The sequence below is a fragment of the Trichechus manatus genome, unplaced genomic scaffold (genome assembly GCF_000243295.1).
Source record: "Trichechus manatus latirostris isolate Lorelei unplaced genomic scaffold, TriManLat1.0 scaffold00075, whole genome shotgun sequence".
NCBI classification, from domain to species: Eukaryota; Metazoa; Chordata; class Mammalia; order Sirenia; family Trichechidae; genus Trichechus; species Trichechus manatus.
This window is the reverse complement of record NW_004444011.1, coordinates 4,757,546-4,765,085: the sequence shown is the minus strand read 5'-3', so window position 1 is coordinate 4,765,085 and position 7,540 is coordinate 4,757,546.

Sequence of the window (7,540 nt, the reverse complement as noted above, 5' to 3'; positions counted from 1 at the left end):
GAGACTGGAACACTTATACACTGTTGGTGGGAATGTAAAATGGTACAACCACTTTGGAAATCGATTTGGTGCTTCCTTAAAAAGCTAGAAATAGAATTACCATATGATCCAGCTATCCCACTCCTTGGAATATATCCCAGAGAAATAAGAGCTGTCACACAAATAGATACATGCACAGCCATGTTCACTGCAGCACTGTTCACAATAGCAAAAAGATGGAAACACTCTAGGTGCCCATCAACAGACGAATGGATAAACAAATTATGGTATATCCACACAATGGAATACAATGATAAAGAACAATGATGAAGTTGTGAAACATAACATGGAGGAAGCTGCAGGTCATGATGCTGAGTGAATTTAGTCAGTCACAGAAGGACAAATATTGTATAAGACCAGTATTATAAGAACTCAAGAAAAGGTTTAAACACAGAAGACAACATTCTTTGATGGTTACAAGGGTGGGGATGGAGGATGAGGGTTATTTACTAACTAGGTAGTAGATAAGAATCATCTTAGGTGAAGGGAAGGACAGCACACCCTACAGGGGAAGTCAGCAGAACTGAACTAAACTATAGCCAAGAAGTTTCTTGAATACAGTCGAACACTTTGAGGGACAGAGTAGCAGGGTAGGGGTCTGGAGACCATGCTTTCAGGGGACATCTAGGTCAATTTGCATAACAAAGCTTATTAAGAAAATGTTCTGCATCCTACTTTGGTGAGTGGCGTCTGGGGTCTTAAAAGCTTGCAAGCGGCCATTTGAGATGCATCAGTTGGTCCCAACCATCTGGAGTAAAGGAGAATGAAGAACACCAAAGACACAAAGAAAGTATTAGCCCAAGAGACATAAAGGGCCACATAAACCAGAGACTGCATCAGCTTGAGACCAGAATTAGATGGTGCCCGGCTACCACCAATGACCGTCCTGACAGGGAACACAACAGAGAGTCCCGGATGGAGCAGGAGAAACGTGGGGTGCAGGACTCAAATTCTAGTAAGAAGACCAGAGTTAATGGTCTGACTGAGACTGGAGGTACCCCGGAAAGCATGGCCCCCGGATTCTCTATCAGCCCAGAACTAAAACAATTTCCGAGGCCAACTCTTCAGACAGAGATTGGACTGGACTGTGGGACAAAGTGATATTTGTGAGGAGTGTGCCTCTTAGCTGAAGTAGATACAAGAGACTAAACAGGCAGCTTCTGTCCAGAGGTGAGATGGGAAGGCAGCTGGTTGAATGGACATGGGGAATCAGGGATGGAAAGGAGGAGTGTGCTATCACAGTATGGCAAGAGCAATTAGAGTCACATAACAATGTATGTATAAATTTTTGCATGGGAAAAAATATAAAAATTAAAAAAAATATATTCATGGTTCCAATTTCACTATTAGGAGGGAGCACAAAATGACATTTTTGGCTTTAAGAAATCATTACAATTTTCGGGGCAATGCTAAGCCACATAGAGGCGGATCATTAGTTTTCCCAAGGGATGAATGTGTGTGTATGTGTATGTTTATGTATATGAATATGTGTGTATATTATATCTTTATTTATATGCATGTATACATGTATGCAGATACATATATGTATGTATGTTGTTGGGTACCATTGAGTCAATTCCTATTCATAGTGATCCCCTGTGACAGAGTAGAAGTGCCCCATAGAGTTTCCTAGGCTGTATTCTTTACGGTAGCTGATTGCCAGGTCTTTCTTCCGTGGAGCCACTAGGTAGGTTCGAACCACCAAGCTTTTTGCTAATAGGCCAGTGCTTAACCATTGTACCACCAGGGCTCCTTATGTATGTATATATACATATATTATATCCAAACATATATGTATATGGAGCCCTGGTGGTGTAGTGGTTAAGAGCTCAGCTGCTAACCAAAAGATCAGGAGTTCAAATCCACCAGCCACTCCTCGGAATCCCTATGGGGCAGTTCACCTCTGTCCTGTGGGGTTGCTATGAGTTGAAATAGACTCAGTGGACCTAACAGCAACAGCAGCAATAACATATACATGTATATAATATGAGATATATAGAGAGAGATACAGTGAAACCTATGAGAGCCGGCACTCAAATGTACTGCCTTATTTTTCCACCTTTAAAAGGGTGCCGTCTTACCACTTTTGTATCGCTCATTTTATGTTTGAGTTTTCCTTCTCTGACAGGTTTATGCCTTACATAGGTTCTAGCTTTTGTAGGTTTTACTGTATATTCATATATATACACGTATATATATACACGTAACACACGCACACACACAGATTATTAGGTCTGGAATAGGGCATGGGCGTTTTATGTTTAAAAATCTCCCCAGGTGATTTTGATGATCAGCTAGGTTTAGAAACCTTTGAATTACAGGAAGATTTTGTGAGTCTCACTCAGTGAGTGAACAAATGCTCTGTGAAATTTAGAAAGATTAGGAGAAATGAATGATTAATTATAGATAAAAAGGGGTATGATGAAAATCCGTAAAATCATGAATAGAATTAACATGGATGTATTCACCAAATCCTAAAATACCAAGAGAGGTAAATTTATTCTGGTATGTGTAAGTATGCCCATCTTTGTGCCTATTTCTGTAAGCAGAGGAGACACTAAATTCTGAGCATTGTAGAACCCTTCAGGGGAGAGCCGGTTACCAGGCACTAATAGCTTGCCTTCTCTCGGAAGCTGACCCTTGCCACCACTGCCATGCAATTGTAGACAGTGAGCAGGGGGAGGTCAGGTTCACTCTTCTTCTTAAAGAGTAAGGGTGGAGTATTAGTCAGGATCTGGCAGATACCCGAAACTTGATTCAAACTGGCTTGAGGAAAAAATGGGAGGAGAGATTCGTTGATCCAGTTTGCTGAGCAGGATCCTGGCATAGCTCACAGAGTTGAAGAGAAAGCTACAGGAACCAGTTCCTCAGGGTTTGGAAGCAGGTTTTCTTCTCCATTTCTCATCTCTACAAGCCTCTGCTTTCATTCAAACATTGGCCTATATCTTTCCTATTACATACACACAAGACAGAACTAGTGACTTAGGGTGGCCCCTACTTAGCAACCTTGATGAAAGAGTCCATTTCCTTGTCTGTGTATCAGTGGGCATCAGAATCACCTGCAGGGCTTGTTGAAGTACAGATTTCTGGGCCTATCAGATGCAGTAGGTCTAGGGTGGGCCCTAAATTTACATTTTTAAGAAGGTCCCTGTGGATGTTGATGCTGCTGGTCCCAGGACGGGACTTTGAGAACCATTGCTCTGGATTAAAGGAGCGCTGGTTGCTCAGTGGTTAAAGCAATCAACTGCTAACTGAAAGGTCAGTAGTTCAAAACCACCAGCGGCTCTAGGGGAGAAAGATGTGGCAGTCTGCTTCCATAGAGATTTACAGCCTTGGAAACCCTATGGGGTTGCTATGAATCAGAATTGACTGGAGGGCAGTAGGTTTGGTTTGGCTCTATGTTAACCCCAGAAAGGAACTTTCACTTTCCTCTGGATTTTGCACATGCTGCTTTGCCATGTGTTACTGGTCTCCCTTGTTTTCATAGTTACAATAGTTGAACTAAGTGTTTTACCTGCTTTTACTTATTTAATCCTCAGGACAATCTTATGAGGTAGGTATTATTACTATTATTGTTACCTGTAAGTGAAGAAGAGGAGACATTGTCTGACAAATGTTGGCCTTCCGTAGGTGTTTCAAAGTATAGAAGGAATATTAGGTTTTTTAAAATGGTTATTTTCAACATATGTCTTCCACCTCTTCCCCCTAAAATGCTTCCCAAAAAATGATGGAAAAAATCATAATCCCACGAGGACAAAGGAATGGGAAATAAGACGACAGTAATAAAATAAAGTATGGAAACTGGAAAGAGGGGTAGTCAATAATTTAGAAGACCAGATAGCTGAAAACTTCACCAGATTGTGGATAAATCCAGAAGCAGGCTAGTTCTCCAGAATCTCAGAGAGAAGAAAGAATTGGAGGCACCTGATTACCTCTGATGGCAAGAGTACAGGTGGCATGAAAACAGGGATTTGGAGATGTGGTTGAATTCTTGGATACCTTTACCAGTTCACATAGCTGTGTGACAACCTCCTCCCTATCCTGGCAGAAACACAGGCTCTGACCTCAAGGGCCCTGGATGCAGAAGCAGGGATGGACCGTATGGAAATGGAACATTAAGTGGAAAATCTACGTGTTGAAATGTGAGACCTATCCCATCCCCCTTTCCTCACTTAAGTCTGAGAACGCTGGCTGCCAGGCTTATACTCCTCCCCTACCACCATAGCTTCACCCCAGGCAGATTACTTCTGAGGCAATAGACCAGATTGGGACAAAAGTCCCACAGTGATGCTCAGTTGGGATCTTTGGTAAGCCAGCCCAGCCGGACCATTTTCAGCGAAGCCATCAGTGGAGAAGCACTGCCTGTGCTCACAGATACCAATTAGGTTTTTGCTGCCTCCCTCTAAAACATCAGTGCCAGGAATCATGAGGCCTTTTATATAGTCTTTAAAATGAAAGGCCACCACCTGTCTGTCAGTTTGTCATATTGTAGTGGCAGGCGTATTGCTGTGATAATAGAAGTTTTGTCACCAATATTTCAAACACCAGCAGGGTCACCCATGATGGACAGGTTTCAGCAGAGCTTCCAGACTAAGACAGACTAGAAAGAAAATTTGTCAGTGAAAACCCTGTGGAGCAGAGGATATTGTCTGAAATGTCATCTCACTTTCTTTGGGCACATCATCAAGGGAACCAATTGCTGGAAATGAAGCTAGATTCAGGTCTCTTCTACATAGATCAGAAAATAAATTCAGGGTATAAGAGTAAATGAAACAACAACAACAACAAAAAAAAGAAACAGAAAATGAAAAGAGAAAAGGAAACAGAAAGCAGAGAATGAAATAAAATCTAAAATGAGGAAAAAAATAAACCTGTAATTGATATCTTCAGAGAGAGAAGAGAAGAGCTTGGTTCCTGGAGAACAAAATGCTATTTTTGAAAAAGCTTTTATAAATTAAAAATAGCATAGCTGAAGTTAAATATTCAGTAGAAGATTAGAAGATAAAGTTGAGGAAATCTCTCAGAAAGTGGAACAAAGAGAATGGAAAATAGAGACAAAATAAGAAAATGAGAAGGTTAATCTTGGAGGCCCAATATTTGCCTAATAGGTGTTCCAGAGATAGAAGAAAGAAAATGGTGGAAAGGAAAGATTATACCAAAGAATGCAAGGACAGTAGTCTCCAGATGATAAGGTCCCATGGAGTGTCCACAGGGCAATTGTGGACGGCCATACAGGTTGTGTCCATAGACTAACACCTGCCTGATGCCTCCTAGAGTGGTACAGTGCACAACCTGCACAACTGTGTGGCAGCACAATGACTGCACCATTTTGACTAGAAATTTCAGAATACTAGGGATAAAAAGAACAGTCTCACAGCCTTCAGAGAGGAAAAACAAGTCACATCCAGAACTGTAGGAAAAAGAATTCTCAACGAGAACACCATAACCAGAAGACCATGGAAAAGTGCTTTCGAAATTCTGAGGGAATTCTGAATCTACAATTCTATACCCATCTGTATCAGTTAGTATTCTCAATTGCAAACAGCAGAATCCATATAGTTAACTTAAGCAGCTATTTATCGACCTTAGGTTGCTTAGGTTGCACATGGACTCTTCTAGTGAGCCAGGGAATGCAGGCTTGTATGTTACATTCTACCACCCATCTGACGGTTTTCCATGCAGTAGTGGCTTGTGTGTTTCTGTGATGCGAGAAGCTCTGCCACTTACCAGCAGACTCACCCATAGTGGGCAGGTTTCAGTGAAGCTTCCAGACTAAGACAGACTAGGAAGAAAGGCCTGACCATCTACTTCTGAAAATTAACCAGTGAAAACCCTATGGATCACAACAGAATATTGTCCAATACAGTACTGGAAGATGAGCCTCCTAGGTTGGAAGCCACTACACAATGGCCACAATAATGGACTCAAGCATACCAGTGATCATGGGGATGGCGTGGGACTCGGCGATGTTTCGTTGTGTCATACATAAGGATGCCATAGTCAGAGCCCACTCACAACTAAAAACAACAACATGCCACATTGCCAGGATCTACATGCAAACTGCTAACGTGGGGGCTGCGCTAGTGAAAACATCTCTGCTATCCCCACCCAGCACAGACACCACAGTTGGCAGCAGTGATGAAGAAACTTTACTTCTGCAGCCATCCCTCCTCTCCAGAGTATCATGTCTGTATTTCCATTGTTCATCAAAAAGATGGATACTGGTTGCAAACAGCCACTTTCTCATGTTGTTTACTTCTGAACAGAAGTCTCATACAGATGTGTGTCATTTGAAGAGTTTAGGTCATATACCTCCTCCCCCTACCAGATACAAGAGCACATTCTAGATTCTACCTTGAAAAAGTGAGACTCAAAATGTGGGAAATTTTCCAAAGGAAAGGGGGATCAAAAGATCTTGGGTGTCACCAAAAATTAAAAAAAAAAAAATTTACTACGCTAGCAAACTATTACGAGGGAAGGTAGAATGAACACATTTTCAGACACTTACATGAGGATGTAAACCAAGGAAAATTAAAACAGGGAATCTATCTCAGAAGAGAGACAGGTGGAATCTCCATAATGACAGTGAAAGGAGCCTCCAGGCTGATGGCTGAGCGGCAGGCTAAGAGAGCAGCCAGTTCAGCCTGGAGTAGGAGGACAATGTGCTTCTGGAGGGCTAGATCCCCGGAGACAGATTACCTAATAAATTGGAAATGTTAGAAGATGGACGCCTCTGTTGAGTAGTTTTGGGCTAGTTTAGTGATGGATGTTATTGTTATTGCTGTCAAGTAGTTTCCGACTCGTAGCAAGCTCCTATACAACAGAACAAAACGATGCCCGGTCCTGAACCATCCCTATGATTGTTGGCATGTTTGAGTCCATTGGACAATATTCTATAGTGATCCATAGAGTTTTCATTGGCTAATCTTCAGAAGTAGGTCTTCAGGCCTTTCTTTCTAGTCTGTCTTAGTCTGGAAGCTTCACTGAAATCTGTCCATCATGGATAACTCTGCTGATATTTGAAATACCGGTGGCATAGCTTCCAGCATCATAGCAACAGGCAAGCCACTACAGTATGACAAACTGAGAGATAACTGGTGAAGATTAGTGAAAGGAACATAGAAAACTAAGCAAATGGACAAAAGGAGAAAATTGTTAATTTTAGGAGGAATAAAAATGTTGCACAAGGATCTATAACTAAAATACACTAAATGGCTCAGCTTTGAAAGATAATTACATAATCATAAAATGTACATATTGAAATGAAATATATAATTACATTGGGAAGATTAGGGAGGGAAGTATATTTATGTGTATGGGGGATATAAGAAAGTTAAATTCGTATCTTCCATAATAGAAAATAAACATATAACTTCAAAAAGTGAAAATTAAGTATGAATGAGCACATTATTTTAAAATATGCAGGCAAACACCAGAGTAAATGTTAAAGGAGTAAAACTGGTTCCTTTGGGGAGAGGGAGGGTTGTAGCAGGGGGCTATT